The 20,093-nt window shown below is 36.8% G+C and overlaps 1 protein-coding gene across 1 annotated transcript in view; it reads right to left on the bottom strand.

Annotated features, from left to right (window-relative positions):
* The window catches only part of LOC127529414 (uncharacterized), a 287,343-nt gene that overhangs the window by 65,193 nt on the left and 202,057 nt on the right, over window positions 1-20,093 (bottom strand). The gene's annotated exons all lie outside the window — the stretch shown is intronic.

Genomic DNA, 20,093 nt, shown 5'->3' with positions numbered 1-20,093 from the left:
CTATATGTATATATATATATATGTGTCTGTATGTGTATATACAGTATATATATTTATATATATATATATATATATATGTGTGTATGTATATATGTGTGTATATGTATGTGTATATATATGTTGATATATGTATATATATGTGGATGTCTATATGTATATATATATATATATATATATATATATATATATATATATATATATATATATGTATATATGTAGATATGTGTATATGTAGATATGTATATAAGTATATATGTTTATGTATATATATGTTTATATAACCTCTTTAACACACTGCTTCTCTGCTGCGAAGCGCGGGTATTTTGCTAGTTATATAATATAAGAAAAAAATAATATGGATCAACATGCATATAATCATTAATTAGTCAGTGCCACTAATTATGAGATCTCTTGCAATATGTATTGTACAGAGCTTGTGCTCTACTATGAAGTTTGTGCTGTGATGAGACATTCTTTATCAATATTATCCAGCCTCTGACTAGATATTTGGTGACTGTTGGATTAATTTGGCTATTAGGAAAATCTGGGTGCACAATGAATGTTACATTGTTTCTCTTCTCTATAATATAGGTAATTGGTAAATAAGAAACAGAGAGACAATCATGCTTCAGATACAGTTCTACTAATGTTAACCTCTCATCATCGTTGCTTTCTGTGTACTTTCCATAGATTTCAGGGTGTTTTCATACTTTCAAAGTGAACAAGATTTACAATGATGTTGCTTAATGACTGCAATTATTTCTTATTATGCTTATATGAGAATTGACTTTTTCCCTGTGCTCTAGCCCTTTATATTGAGAGGAATGTGTAGCAGTGCATCATTAATTGAGAGAGATGATACATTAATAGTCAGTGCACCGTCGTTAGTGGGAAATCAGAGGGAAAAACAGACCAAAACAAGACTAGCTGAGAATTATTTGACCTTGGTATTGATCTTGTTCTGCTGTTCTCTGAGACTGCCCTTGGATCTGTAGATCATCGCTTCTTAGTACCATACTAAGTAGTCTGATCTTGATCTACTGCTAGTTCTAGTTCAGATACACTGCCACTGACTCATTAGGACTGAGCACATTAATTCATATTTACTAGAAAATGATTAAAATGAGGCCTACACAGTGGTACATGAACATTGCTGTCCCATAGCTCTGTGTAACAAAACATGAATAGCACAAGGCTTAAAATAATGAAGAAAATTTCTCTTTTTCACATAGACAGAAAATAATTTAGGGGAAAAGATTCAAACCAGAAGAGATGCTCATTTCTATGTTGCCATGCATACGGTCTTATTTCAGAACATAAATGGTCAAGGTCAATGTCTGGCTGATTGATCCATGAGCATCAAGTTAGTTATTTATTTTATCAAGGATTTACTGTAAACTTCATAATCAAATCACTATTTGGAGGCATATGACTTAAAATGTCAAGCCAGATTCATTTTTGCTTGACTTTGAAATAAAAGGATGTCATCTGAAGAGCTCTGTCTGTGAAGCTGGATTCAATGCAGAAACAACTTATTATTTCTCTATTCATTAAACCTTTACCAGTGTTTTCTGTCGGCCACATAATTGTTTCTTTTATTCACTCAGAGTATCTGTACTTTTTATATTACAGCAGGATACCACAAGAAAAGTGTTTATTCGGCTTATGAAGGCCACAGCCACATAATTAGTTCCTGCTATTAAGGAATCTAATTATGCTTTCAGAGGGCTAGTCTTTCAGAGTTTGTAAAAAGTATGTGCACCATCAAATGCGTAAGGTTAAAAGTCTAACTAAACCATTTCAGCTGTAAAAGAAAGAGGGTTTGCGTCACCAGAGCTGAGAGGTTGCAGGCAAAATATCTTTATCAGTGCAGGGGTTAGATCACGTAGAAGCCACCCATCAAGTGAAATGCAAAAATAAAAAAAAGTAATTTTCTGTTTGTCAGCAAAACAAAAGACATTAAAGAAAACTGGTGATAGTATGAATGCAAGTATGAGAAAAAGAGAAATGTGCCTCAGGGCATTTTACAGCTTTTAGTCATAGAGGGCTTTGGTTTTAGATCATTGAGGACTGCTGACACTCTCAATTGCTAGATAATGTAAACAGGATCAGTTCTCAACAGCTAGATGTTTAATTTAAACCTGCTGAGAATGACTATTCACTGTCCCAAGTTTAGTATGTAATTATCAGATTATGGATTTACATACAAAGATCCCCAGGAATATGTGCAACATTTTGTTTGAGAGGTTTCCATGCTAATCAGGCTTTTTGTTTTTCTCTTTTCCATTGCTGATTAGCACTGTAATAAACTTAATTTGTTTCTCTCATTGTCAAAACTGGCAACACTGCAAAGTGAACTTTAAATTTATAAATGTTTTATTGTATGTGTATATAAATTTGTGCATCTATACAATATAGTTAGTATAGGGCAGTGTCAGCATGCATGTGCAAAGGAAAAATGTTTTTTTCTACAATAAAAAGGAAAGAAAGTTAAAGACTCGTTTGTATACCATTCATCAAGTGGGTAACTGAAAAGGAACGAGCATGTAGCATATATAGGAGGGGAAGGAGGGAACAAAGCCAGGAATATGAAAGGAAACTGTAAGACTGCGTGGGGACATAATCCAGGTCTTCAAAGTACTCAAAGTTAAAGTAGATCTTTAGATCTTTCAGCTTTAGATCTTTCAGCTTCAGGGCAAATCACATACTCAAGAGCCAGGAAGCATTTCTTTATGCAAAGAGTTATGTGAATCTTGAACAAAATACAGTGCCATGCAATTGAAGCAGAGACTTTGACAACCTTTAACAAGTAAATGGATGAGATTTTAGGCCATTAGCTAAACAAACAAGCTTGATGAACTGAATGGTCTCCTATCTTTTGTCAAATTTCTTATATTCTTCTGTTTTTGAAACATTCTGTTTGTAAGTATTGTCACATTAAGATAAAGTACTTCAGCACACTGAAAACTAGTACTGTCTCTCCAACTGCAACTAGCAAGAATGCTTGATTTAAACTGAATTTAGAATTAACATACTGCTTTAATGAAAGGGAAAGCAAAGCAACAAAATTCAGGTCAAAGTTTTCCACACATTCACAAGTTTCCCTAGATACTTTGCTTGCTCCAAGTGGCTAATTATGATCTCCGTGAGTTGTGTTAAACTTCTGCAAACAAAAGAAAAGAAGACTATTCTCAGTAAAATAAATATCACAGGATTTTTCCAAGATTACTAACATTGAAATGTCATTCATTTTTCAGAACTGAATAGTGTTCGACATATTTGGCTTATGTGTAAAATGTAAGATTTTCTTAGAAAATAAGTTCATGGACTACATATATTTCACGGCAACCTACCTGTATGTACTTCCAAGAATTTTAAATGCACATTCATATGCTGTTAATTTAAACAATATGTAAAAATGTCAGATACGTGTATATGTGTTACATATCATAACTGAATATTTCCAGATTTATTATGAAAAATGCTGGGATAGTAGGCCTCAGTTTCAGTGGAATGGAATGCGTCAAAGTTTTTTCTGATAAGGAGTACCAAATTGTCATTTCTACCTACAAGAATTTCATTTCAACCAAAACTTCATTCAAATAAAAATGGAATATACTGTACAGGATTGAGACACAATACTAACTACAAAACAAAACAAAAAAATGAAGAAATCACAGTACTATTGCATTGCAAACCAAAGTTTTGCATAATACCATGAGGTCCCCATCAATCCAAGTCATGAGTAATGTTTCTTGAATGTATAAATTAAATATTTTTGTGTAGTTTTACAGGACATATTCAGAGTTACTAAATGTGTTCATTAAATTATTGATGTAATCATAACACTTCTTCTTTCGGCTGCTCCCATTAGCAGTTGCCACAGCAGATCATCTTTTTCCATCTCTTCCTGTCCTCTACATCTTACTCTGCTACACCCATCACCTGCATGTCCTCTCTCATCACATCCATAAACCTTCTCTTAGGCCTTCCTCTTTTCCTTTTTCCTGACAGCTCTATCTTTAACATCCTTTGCCCAATATACCCAGTATCACTCCTCTGCTCATGTTCAAACCAACGCAATCTCGCCTCTCTGACTTTGTCTCTCAACCGTCTAACTTGAGCTGACCCTCTAATGTACTCATTTCTAATCCTGTCCATCCTCATCACACCCAATGCAAATCTTAGCATCTTTAACTCTGCTACCTCTAGCTCTGTCTCCTGCTTTCTGGTCAGTGCCCCTGCCTCCTGCCCAAATAACAAAGCTGGTCTCACTACCGTCCTGTGGACCTTCCCTTTCACTCTTGCTGATAACCGTCTGCCACAAATTACTTCTGACACTCTTCTCTACCCATTCTACCCTGTCTGCACTCTCTTTCTCACCTCTCTTCCACACTTCCCGTTACTCTGTACTGTTGATCCCAAGTATTTAAACTCATCCACCTTTGCCAACTCTACTCCCTGCATCCTCACCACTCCTCTGTCCTCCCTTTCATTCACACACATGTATTCTGTTTGGTTCCTACTGACCTTCATTCCTCTCCTCTCTAGAGCATATCTCCACCTCTCCAGGGTCTCTTCAGCCTGCTCCCTACTATCGCTACAGATCACAATGTCATCAGCAAACATCATAGTCCAAGGGAACTCCTGCCTAATCTCATCTGTCAACCTGTCCATCACCATTGCAAATAAGAAAAGGGCTCAGAGCTGATCCCTGATGTAATCCCAATTCCACATTGAATGCATCCATCACTCCTACCGCAAACCTCACCACTGTCACATCTTCTCTTGTACATATCTTATACAACTCTTACATACTTTTCTGCCACTCCTGAGTTCCTCATACAATACCACAACTACTCTCATGTGAACAACAATGTAATCACAACATAATTTTGATTATTTTGGTGGGCATTTTGTTGGTACCAGGCATATTGTTTTTGTCTTTTCAGTTTTGCATTTTTGCTTTATAATTCTGACATTGATTTATAGTTTAGCATTTTGTGTTTTGAGGATGGATTTTCTTATATTTTAGTGTATTGGCCCTTTGCCTGCACCTTTCTGACTTTCTTGGGAGCTGAGAATAAAAGAGGATGCCCATAGATGTAATGTCATCTCTCTTGCCAGGAAAATGTCTCTCATCATGCAGATTAAGGAAGGACCTGGTTTGAGGTGTAGCATTTGCTAATGTCCCTTGACAAACTGCTATTAGTCTCTAGCCCCATTATGGCTAGGTGACACCTATCTTTTCACTTACACCTAAGATTGTTCCTCTAGTCTAAATAAATACTTAAGCAAATTCTTTTTAATGATCTGTGGCTCATAGTTATGCTATTGATGCCACATTTTATTTTATTTTATTGTTGCCTTGTATTTTTGTTGGTCTCAGGTCTGTAACAACACTTTTTTTACAGTGATGTAGCTTTGTTCATCTAATGTAGTATTTTCAGAACTGTTTGCAACCTCTTTTGACAGCTTGTTTCTGTCTCTTTCAGAGTTGGATACCTCTCATCTCTCTTTTGTCCCATGTTTATCTATTCTGCAGTCATAATTGTCTCAGGCATGGTAATGCGTCCTATCACCAGCAAAATTACCTCACACCAAAATGACAGTGAACATCCAATTCTTTGTGGTGAATATCTTCATTATATGACAAAAGACAGCATTAGAGTAGTGTACGCTCCACAATGAAGAGCAAGAATTAGGGTTGCATTGTTGATTATAGCTTTAGAAATGTAATTGTGGATGAAAGGAATAATATACCCAGTGTCCACCAGGAGGCAGTGGTCACTGGTGATTCCAAGGATAGCTTGATTAACCCTTTGCCTAAGTTTAATTCCAGTGTTAACCTCAGAAATGTATCGAAATAATGACACCATTTCAGAGAAACTGGTAGTGGAAGGCAGAGGTGGAAAATTCTCTAGCCTACTTGTATTTACTAATTTTATCACCCCGCTGAAAACTGAGGGTCCAGATGTTCTTTTCCTTTGTCTTGTTCTGTGCTTGCCTGACTCACATAAAAATAAAAATGAACTATTTTCAAAATAATCAATTGAGAGAGGAGAACAGAATAGAAAGGTACTAAAGATTCAGATATAGATTACAAACAATTCAGTATAAAGTGAGAGCTGTACACATATAAAATAGCAAGCTAATATGCAGAGTGGCCTAGAAGTGATTGCAAAGATAAATATTAATCTCTTCAGGGTGTCATAAAAATATTTATTGTCATTCCAATAAAAAACTTTAGCTGCTCCAGTGGGCTTCTGTTTACAAGCAGCACTCAGTGTTTTGTACACAGCGTTTCAACAAATACTGAGTTTAATGAAACATATAATGTGAGATGGCATTGCTACAAAGATATTAATTAATTAGTTTCATTGCAAAAAGAATAAGATGATAAAAACACTGCTCACAATCTCTCACTCACTGCAGTAGAAATGTTTATTCTGTCAGTTTTTTTTAATCTGATCACTTTTTGAAATAACTCTCTCTGTTCAACATGTATTTTCAGCTATGTCTGATCAATAACCCAATTGGTAAACTATTAGCTACATTAGCACAAGCACAGTAATGTTATGTTCTAGATTATACAGCAGATATTATATTTACTCTGCAAAAAATGTCTTTTATTATTCTTACCAATACCCTTTGAAAAGACACCAAGTTTGATAGTCAGTCAGAAAAACAGGTTCACTAGTGCCAAAGCCTACACTGCCCAGGCCAGTCCACTGGTGAGTAAACCCCCAAATTTATTATTCTTTCAGAGTAATATTTAAAGCTATCAATCTGCCAAAACACATGTCTTAGAGATAAGGGAGGAAACATCAGTATCTAGAAACAACATGCGAACTCTATATTAAAAGATGCTGGGCTCAGATTCAAAACCAGGTCCCTGGAGTTGCGAGGCAGCTTTGCTAACTGTGCCACACAGTTTTGTGAACATACTGTACTACAAAAAAATAAAACGAGGTATGACAGTCATACTGGTTTAAAGGTTAAATTAATTGTGCAGCCAGAATTTTAAAAAGGAGAGGGGGTGCCTCAATCCACTGGTCAGCTGGTGACAGTTGATATACCTTTTCCCTTTCTAGAGTTCTGAAGACTTAAGAGTTGTAGAGATGCTGGATGACCTTTTCTGAGGTTTTTATATGCTTTGCCTATGCTGTCTTTCTTTATTCCTTTCCTTTAATTATCAACTGGCAACTCTCTGTAGCTGCATTTGTTCCTTATGCTTCCCTTGTAAACAGGCCTGCAAGACATTTTCTATAGCCTTTGCATGTAAAGCCCTAGAATCACAGAGTCCGAGCTAGCATGAATTTTATCAGTACACATAATCCAATCCACTAAAGACAGAATTATAGTGGGCCTGCTTTGGGATTTTATGGCTTTACTCATACTGAACTGGAATAAAACAGACATATTCACAGTCTAATATTAAACTCAGAAGGTTAATAAGAATATCTCCTTTTCCTTGTGAACTGCTTAATGTATGTTCATTTATTTTGGCAATATGAAACAATATAACATAGTGGGTGTCATCTAAGTGTAATAAGTGATAATTCCCTTGATCCCATAGGACTGTCCAGATGTATTTTCTTTATTTTCTGCCACAACTAAAAGCATGCTTATACTTTTACCTGCCATAACAGACAATGAATTCCATTCAAAATTTAGTCCAGAATTTCAGGTGTAAGAAATAAAAAAACATTTAATACATTTTGAAAGATAAAACAATTGGAATTGCTGCAATATTTAATTGATATAAAAACTAGAGTATTAGTTGGTACAATGGTTAGTTGGGCGGCACGGTGGCGCAGTGGGTAGCGCTGCTGCCTCGCAGTTGGGAGACCTGGGTTCGCTTCCTGGGTCCTCCCTGCGTGGAGTTTGCATGTTCTCCCCGTGTCTGCGTGGGTTTGCTCCGGTTTCCTCCCACAGTCCAAAGACATGCAGGTTAGGTGGATTGGAGATTCTAAATTGGCCCTAGTGTGTGCTTGGTGTGTGGGTGTGTTTGTGTGTGTCCTGCGGTGGGTTGGCACCCTGCCCGGGATTGGTCCCTGCCTTGTGCCCTGTGTTGGCTGGGATTGGCTCCAGCAGACCCCCATGATCCTGTGTTTGGTTTAAGCGGGATGGACGGATGGTTAGTTTCATGTGTTTCACAACAGCTAATGTGAACGCAAGGGTTTTGTTTTTTCAAATGTCTGATGTGAAATTAAGATGGGGGCAAAAAGAATATCTTCAAGCCTTTGAGCAGCACTAATACCCTTTCTGATGCAGAAGTTAGGCTGTCACTTTATATTACAGTGAGGAAGAGTTATCCGCATTATCACAGCATTTAAGAAATAATTTAATAACAAGTAAATGCTTTGTTGTACTTCACTATATGCAGCACAATTCATGATGAATAATGAGTTACAACATCCATCCATCCATTATCCAACCCGCTATATCCTAACAACAGGGTTACGTGGGGTCTGCTTGAGCCAATCCCAGCCAACAAAGGGGGCAAGGCAGGAACAACTCCCCGGGCAGGGCGCCAGCCCACCACAGGAGTTATAACATTACTGGTGAATTGTGTGAGGGTTGGCTGCAGCTTGTTTAGATCAAGAGTGCCTTTCTATAAACTCTTTTGGACAAACACCTCCTGCAAACATCTGAATTAACCAGCTCAGGAGTATATTGGCATTTGCTTCTTGAAACAAATTAGGATAAACCAGTAATATCCCAGGCTATTAACATTCAGACATATATCAGTCCCAAAACATATTTGACACAATCAGTCAAGACCCAAATACACAGTGTTAAGGATCCAAAAATGCATGACAGTACATTCTTACTGTACATTGTGGTTGCATGACTCACAGTTTCAGTGAGATGTGCATCATGCACCATTAATTTCACTGTCACTTAAAATCAGCACTTTCTTTACTGGTGGAAAACACTAATTCTAAAGCAGGAAACACATAACAATATCTGAAAGTTTTCAGGCTCAACAATATACTTGGTATAGCAGTAGAATGTCTCCTTTATTTCAAAATCTGTACTATTTCTAGACATGTTTGAAATAATCATGCAAGCCTGGCAAACTAACATCTTTTACAGAACTTTTGAAACTGTTAAAAGACATGATTGCTTTACTTGATTCAGCATTTGTATATTAAACATTTGGTATTTGTGGCATTTCATATGCTTGACCATGTAGTTTTACAAATGCATCCTGCACATAAGTAGATACGCTAAATTCCCAGTTATAATAATTTTTGAAAAGGTCAAGAGAAGTTTCTAGAATGCATGTGGACCAATGTGATGAAGGCCACAGTCAACTCAATAATTTACCTCATCAGGGATAGCCTCCATTTTTCCAGATGACTGGTCATTAACATATACAAAGAGTGTCAACATCCACAAATCCCCATCCACTTACTTGCTGCTTACTCGCTTTTATTGCTACTCATTCTCTTCTATGACTAGCTGACTTTTCTAGCCATTTCTGTAACCACACCCCATTCCCACAAATTCACCTTCCATTCATATCACAACTGGTTGCATATAACTATTTGCTTTTCAGATCCTCTCTGAGCATGGGGACCTACATTTGGAATAAAAGGAGACCTACATCTATATAATCTTACATGTAAAATCTACCATCGAATCATCCTTCTGCCATCACTGTCAAAACACTGAAGTGCATAGTTCACAAACAACTCTCCATACTATGTATGTCAATGCTTTTCCTTCCGAAATCATTCAATTTTTGTAATAAAATTAGACTTGTGTTAAACTAAACCATTTCAGGTCTTATATGTTGTATCTGCCTTAATTTTCTCCTTCTCTAAGTGTTGTCCTATAACTTTAGTTTCTCACCATCATTATCTACTGTTAGGAATTTGGGAGTGACACTTTCCTTTTATCATAACCTCCTCTCTCTTCATGATTGCACAAGATCCTCACTGCTTACCGGTATGTCACTTTTACGCTTGTTTAGGCTCCTGTTATCCTTAATGGGGCTGCTGCCACTCTCTATTGACAAATTGCTCACCAGTTGTTATTCTAACATATCCAGAAAGAAAAGACTGATGAGTTTACTCTAGCCCCCATTGCACCCATAATACCTCTCTGCTTCACTCGGCTCCTAGGATCAAATCTCTTGTCCTGACCTACAGATATCCACACAACTTTGCTTGGCACTGTCTCCATTTTTTATTATTTCCACATATCCTTCTAAGAAGTGTCCATCTTATTTTGGCCTGACATAAAAAGATTTTAAACTGTTTCTCAATTCTTGCTTCTAGGATGGACCTGAGCTATTTCAAACTTGTGTGATTTTATTAAAACATCTATTGTTTAATTATTCATGTGGTCAGCTCAAAAAATAGGTAGTCCTGCTTAATGGCACACAGAGATGGTGCTTTGAGTGATCGCTCTAGTCCAAATATTGGCACTGTGTGTGGTAAGTCATTATGCCAACATAGAAATATGTTACTTTCATAGAGTAATACTTGTGTGAAAGTGGGTGCAGCTCCATTGAATCCACTTTACACACACTAAAAGAAAAGATCTGGGGGCTTTTGAAAAGAAGAAAAAAGAAAACTAGAACAATTTTCTGATCAAAAAAGGCTTTTGCACTCCTGAAGAATCAATAAATCCCAATTTGCCACATTTCTCTGTGCCCCCTACAGCAGTTTAGATTGTCTAGAGACAATGCAGTATTGTTGTTCTGTACGGTATTTTCTACTGAAAAACAAATTTAAGGAACAAAATGTATTGAATGAGAGGCTGTTAGAGCCTGCATGGTTCATATTATTTTTATCTGATTATTATTTGATGCCTGGAGGGGGGAGGATAAGGGGAACACAATTTCAACTTTTATGTTTTTATATCTGTTTGTTTCTGTATTCTTTTTATTTTATTTCTTATGAATTTAAAATTGATCTTTTAAAAAAAATAAGAGTGATCAGGCAGCTACATTATACACATACACTACATCAGTGCAGCAGACCTCCAAATTCTCTATTCCTAATAATTTAATTGTATTCATTTTTATTTAATTGTTTCATGGAGTGTCATGCTCACCCACACAAGCATTTGCACATGTTACTGAACTGCCTTGTATTTATTTGGATGTGTTCATGTCATTTCTGGCACTTAATATAGTGTGGGTGCATTACATTTACGAGGGATGTTCAAAAAGTTTCCGCACTTTTTTATTTTCGTTGGAAACGGTTAAAGCAGGAGGAGTAGTAATTGGACATTAAAAAGTTGGTGTGATGGTGGGTAAATTGCATCACAAACAAAGATGACTATGTAGAAAAGTGATGTATTTTGTTTTTGAAATCTCTTTATATAAAGTCCAACGTCTGTCTGTCTGTATGTCTGTCGAAAGAGAACTTTTTAATAGATTTAGATCGGGTTTTTTTCTATAATTTGCCTGAACATTCCAGTTGATTTTGCGACCTCTCTCATCGCGTTAAGTATCATTGTTCGCTTGCGGTACTGATTTATTTGCACAAATCCGAGAGAGATGCAGCAGGCCGAGGGGAGGGAGGGCAGGGTCCTCCTCACTCACGCACCAGCCTTGGGGCATATCTTACATCCATTTAAGCTAGTGAACGAGAGAACTACTTAACGGATTTAGATTGGGCTTTTTTGTAGAATTTGTTTGAGCATTCCGGTTGATTTTGCGACTTCTCTCATCATGCTAAGATTCATAGTTCGCTTGCAGGAGCGATATATTTGCTCTAATCCAAGACAGAGGCTGCGGGCTGAGAGAAGGGGGAAGCGTGTCATCAGGAGTTAGGGAGCCAGGCAGGGCCCTCCTCCCTGTCCTATTTCACTATTATGTGGGCAGAGCCACGCGGTAAGGCTAGTTCTTAACAAATAGAGTTAAAAAAAAGTGAGGAAACTTTTTGAACGTCCCTGGCACTTGACTGACACAACCTTCAGGGATGGTTCATACATAACACCTAATGTTGCCATGCTCAACCTTGATTTTGCAAAGAATGTAAAGAAATTAAACAAATGGATAGATATTTTATTTATGGCATTTTAAATGGTGTCCCCATGTTCTGGGATGATGTTTTGAAACTTTAAGATGTACAAGGATAAGTGACAACTCTGGAGACATTCCTAGAAAAGCACTATACAAATATAAAGAATTATTATTATTATAAAAGCAGTCAATTTACAGTGCCTAACAAAGTAGTCATGCTAATTTTTTCATTTTGCTGTGTTACAAACTCAAATAATCATGTATTTAAATCAGATTTTTTATTCCTGTAGAAAAAATACTTTATAATGATAAAATGAAATAAAGCATTTAGATTTTTTCAGTACTGTATGAAATTTGAAAATTACTTGATGCACCTCCACTGCCTTTGTTTTAACAACATAAATTAAGTGAGAGAGGATCACACTGGATATGTTAACAGGATTCACTTATGCTCATTTCAGATCCATCAATGTTTATTATTTGGTGAGGTCTTATAACTAAAATGGCAGATCAGATAAGTCCTTCTGTCATAAAGTCCAATGAGATACCTGTGGAACTTTGTGATGAAGCTGTTTTTGGTAAAATGCTGAAGAAGTTAATCAAAAGATTGGATAAAGCATGGTGCCACTGAGATACTACCAACATTAGGCCATTCTGCTAATTTGAGTAAGGAAATGAATAAGAAGAGTAGTTGTCAGAGAAGTGATCGAGTGGTGAGCTGCAACACTCATACAACAGCAAAGTCACCAAGCTCTTTGACTGAACTGGGAGAAGCTGTCCAGACATCAATCATCTCTTGAGCATTTCACAGATTTGGCCTCTTTGGAGTTTTATAAAAGCTATGTAACACAACTGGAAAACATTTGGAAGAACATTTTAAATTTTAATGAGACTAAAATTGATCTGTTTGACCTGAAAGCAAAGCATAATGTTTTGCACAACCCAATACCACCCAACACCCAGGTTAAACCATCCTTACCGCTAAGCTAGGTAGTAGCAGCATAATTGTATTTGGTTGCTTTTCAACAGGAGGACTTGGAAAGATTGTGGCCATCAAGGGGAACATGGATGGAGTCAAATACATGGAAATAATGGAGCAGGTCCTGTTCCGGTCAGCAGGTGATCTGCATTTAGGGTGAAGATTGATTTTCCACCAACCCAACATATACAACTGAAACTGTTAAGAAATGGCTTAAAAAAGTAATGTTACTTGTGGTACCTAGCCAGAAATTAGATTAGATTCCAATTGAAAATATGTGATATAACTTGACAAGTGCTGTCCAGATTTAATTTGACCAATTTATAGCAACTCTGCATTGAAAAATAAGCAAAAATTAAAAAATCTAAATTTGTGTTTTTGGCTTCAGCAGCCAGTTTGAAGATAGTCATGCATCACTATTGCTCTCATGTGATTCCTGGAAGTTGCACATTGTGATGTCACTTCCAGGAAGTATACAAGGAGATCTTGTTCTTGTGGAAGACAGGAGTGCAATTAATCAATGTTAGTTTATTAAAGAATTAATAAACAGGTGAGTAGTGTGGAGCTTTCTGCTTGCAAGTCGTAAAAACGCTCACTTCCCCATCTTCAGGCTGCTTATATAGTTTTTTACCTCTCTGTGCCCTTTTCCAAAATATGTTTACACTTGCTTCAGTGTTTCCTCTTTTTGCAAGCTTTTTTCTATGTCATCACATTTTTATTTTTGTTCTTAGACATAGAACATTCTTTTGCTAATGGTTGCTTTTAGGAAATTACAAAACATTCTTTTGACAACAGTTGTTGTCACCCTGCTTTAAATGTTCTTGCTTACACATATTAGTCAATTGCTTAGAGCATTATATCAATATCAGTACATTAGTAATACATATATTGTAGCATTCTATTGTATGTTGTAGCTTCCACATTCTCCTGCTGGTTTCCAAAATTATGGATTCTCAAATCAAAATGTTTGTAGCTTTACGTTTTCTAAAAGAGAATTTTGGAGTAGACTTTTCAAATGTTCTTTTCACTTATATTTTTGATTTATGTATTGGGCTTAGTTCATTTCGGTTTTGTTTTGATTTATGGTTTTGACCTAAGCAGTCCTTCCTAAAAATAAAAACAAAAATAATTTTTTACTGCTTTCCAGCTTAGTAGAACACAGATATACCCAAGAAAACTCATGGCATTCTAGAAAAACTAATGCTTTTGAATAAATGACATGTTTGATTTGTAAATGTGTTACATTTATTGTGTTAGTAAAGGGGGGAATATTTCTTTTTTTTTTTAATTTTATTTATTAATTTTATTGTAATCATTCCATACAAATAGATCAATTTATCACAAAAAAAATTGAAGACAAATCAAACCCCACCCCTGAGAAGGAGAGCTTAGCCAAAGGAGAATTGCTTAGGGCTTTTTAATAAGGCAACAATAAACAAAAGAAAGGAAATATATATAGGGAAATAAAAAAAGGAGAAGGGAATTAAATGCGGTAATAGTTATTTCTCTTATTCTTAAATAATGTTGATTAGATCCTGCCAGGTTTTAAAAAAATTCTGTATAGATCCTCTAACTGAGAATTTAATTTTTTCCAATTTCAAATAATATAAAACATCGGTTTCCCACTGACTTATCAGAGGAGAGTTAGGATTCTTCCAATTTAACAAAATAAGTCTGCGTGCCAAAAGTGTAGTGAATGCAATCACCGTTTGCTTGTCCTTCTCCACTTCAAGTCCGTCTGGAAGAACACCGAACACAGCTGTTAAAGGGTTAGGAGGGATTTTGACCACAAGGCTGTCTGAAAGGCACTTTTTTGGTCCAAAATGATGTTAGTTTGGTGCAGGCCCAAAACATGTGACCCAGTGAGGCAGGAGCTTGGTTGCAGCGTTCGCAGGTTGGATCTTGCCCTGGAAACATTTTGGACAGATGAGCTCGATATATAATTTTTAGTTGAATAATTCTATGCTTTGTGCATATGGAGCTTGAGTGCATTCTCTGCTTTGCTACCTTCCACTCCTTTTCTGATATATTGATTAAGAGAGGGGGGAATATTTCAAGATGTTAAAATTTGGAGGTGCAACTGCAGCAAAAAATTAAAAAAAAAAAAGCAATTGGGTAAAAAATTGTAGAATCATTGTATTCGTTTTGCATAATCCTAACAATCCATTCACTTTCTGTACCTATTTCTTCCATTACAGAGTTGCATTAGGTACAGACTGGATGCCAGTTTATTGTATTGTGGAGTATGATTAACAATGGTGTCATGGAATTTACAGTAAATATTGTGATGATTTGAAACAGTCAGTCCCTGTTAAAAAATGCAAATAGTTTAATAATTTTTCCAGTGTTTAGAACCAGTTTATTGAAGGAAAACATACTAGACAGTCTCTTTCTTAGATTTGGTTAAGCTGAATGGTTTCAGGAGGAATTCTTGGCACTTTACAAATGAATAACTAGAAATACTGATACTGGTATACAGTAAAAAGAGAAAAACAATATAGACAGAAGGTGAAGGGCCACACTGACTGATAGCTGCCATTTGCTGTTCAGAAAATCGGAAATCCACAGACGTGAAGCACAGTCAAACTTTCTCAGTAGCAGCTTACCGTGGAGTGCTTCTCATGTAATTGTATTAGTACCTGGAGAGTCTAAGTGCTGCAAGGTAAAGTGGACAGCAGTGTTTGCTGGGCTTTATGTTAACCTTTTGGAATGGTACACAGATTGAAAAGAGCAAAGATCAATGGCAGAACTGAAGTGTTGGAACATTAAATCCTCAGACCATTTCATTGTTACATTGGTGTCTGTGCCACTGGTCTGTAATCATAAATGCCAGAAACACGCTTTTTAAAGACTTTTATTATTGTGGATGTCTTGAAGCAGTCATGAACATGGAACTGAGTTCAGCGCAGACTAAAAATATCTTAACAAAGGCACTTGGCCATTAGCATAATGATTTATAGGATCAACTTTTTATTATATTTTTATTTTTGGACAAATACAGTATGTGTGAGGAAAATAAGTTGAAATAGAGATAGCTGAGGGGGTGCAGGTCTGTTAGCAGGGTCCTAAGTGGTTCTGAAGTGCCTCTCAAGACTGTAGTTAAATTTGTTTAACTGACTAAGTAGAGAGGAGTCAATCTGAGACATGGTGGGGGACGAGATTTAGACAGTAGTAATATTTTTAAGACAGTCTTTTTATTGCAGCCTTAGAAAGAATGTCATACCATTACAAGGCTCATTCACATTCCCCCACTCGACCCATTTAAAATTACTACCAGGGCAGACTCTGCTCCCGTAACGCAATGTCACAGGGAGAACATGTTTGTACAATGGGTGGTTTTCTTTTTCTCTTAGGCAAAAAAACAGGCAAATAATAAATGTTAAAAGCCAATTGATGAATGGGCAATAGGCACCCTTTGTTGAGACCGGGGTGATAAATGAAAAGGAAGATTTCCTGAATAATGCTGTTACAGGTTATTATTGATGTCTGTCTACAGAGAGTAGATATTTGGCTGTCTTGCAAAAGAGTCACCTGCTTTGAAGATTAAACTGCTTTGTATCTTATCAACATACATGATTGTGATAACAGTACTGCCTACATCCTTGGAAAGTGTTTGTATTGACCTGGTTTGAAAATTAACATTGTTCTGGGGACATTGGTTTCTAATCAGCATACAGTGATATACAGTGCATCCGGAAAGTATTCACAGCACATCACTTTTTCCACATTTTGTTATGTTACAGCCTTATTCCAAAATGGATCAAATTCATTTTTTTCCTCAGAATTCTGCACACAACACCCCATAATGACAACATGAAAAAAGTTTACTTGAGGTTTTTGCAAATTTATTAAAAATAAAAAAACTGAGAAATCACATGTACATAAGTATTCACAGCCTTTGCCATGAAGCTCAAAATTGAGCTCAGGTGCATCCTGTTTCCCCTGATCATCCTTGAGATGTTTCTGCAGCTTAATTGGAGTCCACCTGTAGTAAATTCAGTTGATTGGACATGATTTGGAAAGGCACACACCTGTCTATATAAGGTCCCACAGTTGACAGTTCATGTCAGAGCACAAACCAAGCATGAAGTCAAAGGAATTGTCTGTAGACCTCCGAGACAGGATTGTCTCGAGGCACAAATCTGGGGAAGATTACAGAAAAATTTCTGCTGCTTTGAAGGTCCCAATGAGCACAGTGGCCTCCATCATCCGTAAGTGGAAGAAGTTCGAAACCACCAGGACTCTTCCTAGAGCTGGCCGGCCATCTAAACTGAGTGATCAGGGGAGAAGGGCCTTAGTCAGGGAGGTGACCAAGAACCCGATGGTCACTCTGTCAGAGCTCCAGAGGTCCTCTGTGGAGAGAGGAGAATCTTCCAGAAGGACAACCATCTCTGCAGCAATCCACCAATCAGGCCTGTATGGTAGAGTGGCCAGACGGAAGCCACTACTTAGTAAAAGGCACATGGCAGCCCGCCTGGAGTTTGCCAAAAGGCACCTGAAGGACTCTCAGACCAATAAGGCTGTAACATAACAAAATGTGGAAAAAGTGATGCGCTGTGAATATTTTCTGGATGCACTTCAATTCAGAAGAGCTGAAGGCCACTATCAGAGCAATATGGGCTCTCATAACACCTGAGCAGTGCCAAAGACTGATCGACTCCATGCCACGCCGCATTGCTGCAGTAATCCAGGCCAAAGGAGCCCCAACTAAATATTGAGTGCTGTACATGCTCATACTTTTCATGTTCATACCTTTCAGTTGGCCAACATTTCTAAAAATCCTTTTTTTGCATTGGTCTTAATTGATATTCTAATTTTCCGAGATATTGAATTTGGGACTTTCATTAGTTGTCAGTTATAATCATCAACATTAAAAGAAATAAACATTGAAATACATCAGTCTGTGTGTAATGAATGAATCTAATATACAAGTTTCACTTTTTGAATGGAATTACTGAAATAAATCAACTTTGTCATGATATTCTAATTTTATGACCAGCACCTGTATAGCACCAAAGGTTGTATCCTCCATTGTTATGTTTTAATGGATTTTTAGAGTGTGGACTGTGTGCTTTTCTTTTTAAAAAGGTTTTTGCTCTTGATATTTTTAGATTCTTATGACTTTTATCTTCTGAGAGAAATGAAAGTGTATTTAAGTCCTTGATCTTTTGGCAAACAGGTGACCTGAAGCTTCATTCTAATTGGTTCCTTTCAGATTTTTCCAAGGATGTAGCTCTCTGCGCCCCAGACACTCCCATCATATATTGGCAGTGAATTAGTATTGTTTTCGGTTTTTTTTATCTAATGTGATTGGTCAATTGTTGACGCACTATTCCATGTTTGCCTCAATGGTTCACAGTTCACACCCACCATTAACATAACTACAGATGAGCAAGCATGACTTTAGGGAGTTGGCAACTTCAAGTGGAACTTCAGAAATCAAAGAATTTTCAGTTATTTCTTGAATTAACACCCCTTCATAAACCATTCACTTGAAGAAAAAAGAAGATAAAGGAGTTTGGACCGGACCAACCTGACTTTAGAATTCAGCAAAAGACATTGAGGATGAACTTACACACAGACGTTTTCCCCACACAAGCTCCGCAGGTGGTTGAGACCTGTCTGAGGAGCATAGGTCTACCTGGAGAAGCTGTCATAAAAGCAGTTCCATAATCACCATGCTAGAGTATTTCAAAAAGAGTCTCATGGCTTCTATAGTCCATCTGCTCTGGGTGTGTGGTCACCAGTGAGCTTCAAAGGGCTGGTGAATAGTGAGCATATAAGTTGCCTCTGAGGCAGTGAGGAGTGGGCTTGAGGGTTGAAGCAGCTTGGAGATACCACCAAAGTGCTCATTAAGTGCTGTTCTTATGAACGCTGATCATTGGAGCTGCTCCAGTAGTCCTGTCCCTTCAAGTGTATGAGATATAATGCATACAGTTTGTGCTTGTGGTTAGTAAGATAGTGGTGTGACTTGGGATGATTTTGGTTACAAAAAGTGTGCCACTACAGAAAAAGGTTGGGAAACAGTGATATAGACAATATCATGAGGCTAAATTTTTTGGAAGCCTTAGTAAAACAGAGGTGGGGGTGCAGACATTATAGTGTTGGTTTTGACAGAATGGGGAAGTGGGCAAGTTGGCAGAAGATTAGGCAATTTAGCATTAGGCAATTTTTATAACAGGTGTTGTATAAAATGCGGGTAGCAGGAGTAAATGTTCCTTTCTACATCTATAGGGCAAGTTCTGGGAAGAATAAGGGGACTGTGGATATTACGGATTGAAGTTTTGGAGCACAGAATAAATGGGAAAGCTGGTATCAGATAGGACAGCATAATGGAAAGGGTAAAATACATTTTAGCCTGGATTTGTTTTATGGGTCTGGTACTGAATAGGCAAAGATGTGCATTGAAACTATGATGAGGACCGGGGTAGATAGATAGATAGATAGATAGATAGATAGATAGATAGATAGATAGATAGATAGATAGATAGATAGATAGATAGATAGATAGATAGATAGATAGATAGATAGATAGATAGATAGATAGATGTGAAGGGCTGCTTCAGTTTGTCACTCCCCAAAAAATGCTCTTCTGCCCAAACTTTTTTCAATAAGCAATAGTGGATTGAGGTAATAGTTGGGGTAATATCTGGGAATACAAAGATCTTAAAGTAAGAAGCAAGTAATGAACACTATTTTCTTTTCAGAAGGACTCAAGTGGCAGTTACATTAGATCAATTAGCCATTTTAAAACAGAGTAAACCTGGACAAACATACTGTAACACCACGGAAAGTTCAGTAAGTAGGTGGATTGGCAAATCTGAAGAATCTTTTTCTGAAGAAGTTATGAAACATGTCAGTTCAGTTATCGTATCATATTTTGTGCAGCACCTAAAACTTTGATATGCATGCACCCCAAAAAAAGGAGAATTGCTAATAATAATAATAATAATAATAATCTATACTATGTGAATTTCCCATTGGGATTAATAAAGTATCTATCTATCTATCTATCTATCTATCTATCTATCTATCTATCTATCTATCTATCTATCTATCTATCTATCTATCTATCTATCTATCTATCTATCTATCTATCTATCTATCTATCTATCTATCTAATAA

Source organism: Erpetoichthys calabaricus, chromosome 10 (assembly GCF_900747795.2).
Source record: "Erpetoichthys calabaricus chromosome 10, fErpCal1.3, whole genome shotgun sequence".
NCBI lineage: Eukaryota > Metazoa > Chordata > Cladistia > Polypteriformes > Polypteridae > Erpetoichthys > Erpetoichthys calabaricus.
This window is presented reverse-complemented; position numbering and strand designations above follow the sequence as displayed.